This window comes from Panthera uncia, unplaced genomic scaffold, assembly GCF_023721935.1.
Source record: "Panthera uncia isolate 11264 unplaced genomic scaffold, Puncia_PCG_1.0 HiC_scaffold_204, whole genome shotgun sequence".
NCBI lineage: Eukaryota > Metazoa > Chordata > Mammalia > Carnivora > Felidae > Panthera > Panthera uncia.
Window position 1 is genome coordinate 49070 of NW_026058734.1, and position 1690 is coordinate 50759.

Consider the following 1690-nt stretch of genomic DNA (forward strand, 5'->3'; position numbering starts at 1 on the left):
TTGGCTATCACCTAGGTTCCAAGATTAACCTACGACAGGCATTGAAGAAAAATCGACAGACTACAGGTCAATGTACTCAAACCTATTTCAAGTTTATTCCTCGTAAGCCTCGCACCACGAAAAGCATCCACCCTTAAGCGTACGCCCGTGTTTCTTTCTGATGCCTTAAGGCCAAAAATCTGCCTTCAGCCTTGAATGTGCAGACTGCAGCCCACTAGGATGGCTTCTGCCTACAGAATGATGTGGCCTTGAAGGTCAACCTGGGCTTGCACTGTATTTCTTTTGCAGTCTCTTAGCAAATCGGAGCAAAGGCGAACTGTTTCTCCTCCAAAAGGAGGAGAAAAGTAGACTGTGATCTGTCGGGGGTAGAGACGGGGGCATCAAAAAGTCTTGAAAAAACCCTAGAGTGTCAATGTCATATATATAATTGGCTTTTCTCACTTCATACAAAGAAAAGACTAGTGTCCCTTCGTGTGCCCAGCCCTGTGCTCGGCCCTGAGGCTACAAAGACGAACAAGAGACGGCCCCAGACTTCCAGGAGCTGGCGTAGAACAGGTACTGAGGGAAAAGTATGGAAGTGGCAGGAAACCTTCGGCCTTCTAGGTCAGTGTCTGTTATCTGTGAGGTTCAGAGATAAGCTTAGCTAATCAGAGCTAATGAAGATCTCTATATATCTTATCGATTTGGAGTTATTGATGGTAGGGCACTTTTATCCCGCTGTATGGTCCCAAGGATCAGTCTTAGGCCCAAAGCAACTGAACGGACGCCATGTGCGGGCCTGATGGGAGAGTCAAGGTATCGAAGGATAAAATCTCCAATCACGTCAGCACCCTGGAAAAACTCCAAGTATTAGTTTCAGAGAAAGCCCAAACTTTTGCACTTTGGCCTCAAAGACAGATCCCCATTATTCTTCCTTGGGTCTTCCAGCCGGCCTCCATATTCATCACCTGGACAAGATCACCTCCTGCTTGCTTTCCATCCCCCGTGCTTCTCTGCCTCTGCCCTCCAGCGGCTGGGTCTCAGTCGCCTGGCCTGTCCTCATCAGCCCTGTCTGGCTGTGGACCGGGTGCCCCCACACGACACTGGGCATGTTCACACACACAGGCACAGCCACCTTTAAAACCAGTGCCCACTCTGGCGCCTGGGTGGCTCAGTCGGTTGAGCATCCGACTCGTAATTCCATTTCGGGTTGTGATCTCGCGGTTCGTGGGTTCGAGCCCCATCTTGGGCTCCGCACTGAACAGCGCAGAGCCTGCTTGGGATTTTCTCTCTACTTGTCTCTCTGCCCCTCCCCAGGTCACACAAACACATTCTCTCTCTCTCTCTCTCAAAAGAAATTAATAAACTTCAATAAAAATAAAATAAGATTAAATGTTTTTTAAAAAAAGCAAAAAAAGAAAAAGAAAAAGAAAAACCTAACAAGATACTTCTGGGTTCTAACAAGGGAAAGTTCTAAAAGGACTTTCAACCCCAGGTCTGTATTCATGCAACACAGCCTGCCTGCTCTCCATAAACAGCAAATCTAAGGAACAAGGCTCTCACCCTAACAAAAGCCACAGCACACATTCCTTAGACTGGAGGACAACAAGGAGCCCATTTGCTTATTTTGGAAGTTCTCCAGGAGGTGGGACCAAAGCACTGAAAACGAATTACAACTTTAGGTGTTTGGTTTGAGAAACAGTCTTCCTGG

At 47.5% G+C, this 1690-nt stretch overlaps 1 non-coding gene across 1 annotated transcript; it reads left to right on the forward strand.

Annotated features, from left to right (window-relative positions):
* Positions 1-1139: 1139 nt before the first annotated feature.
* On the forward strand, positions 1140-1231 carry TRNAT-CGU (transfer RNA threonine (anticodon CGU)). The gene is given in 2 exon segments: positions 1140-1176; positions 1184-1231. It is a non-coding gene; the product is annotated as a tRNA-Thr (tRNA).
* Positions 1232-1690: the final 459 nt, after the last annotated feature.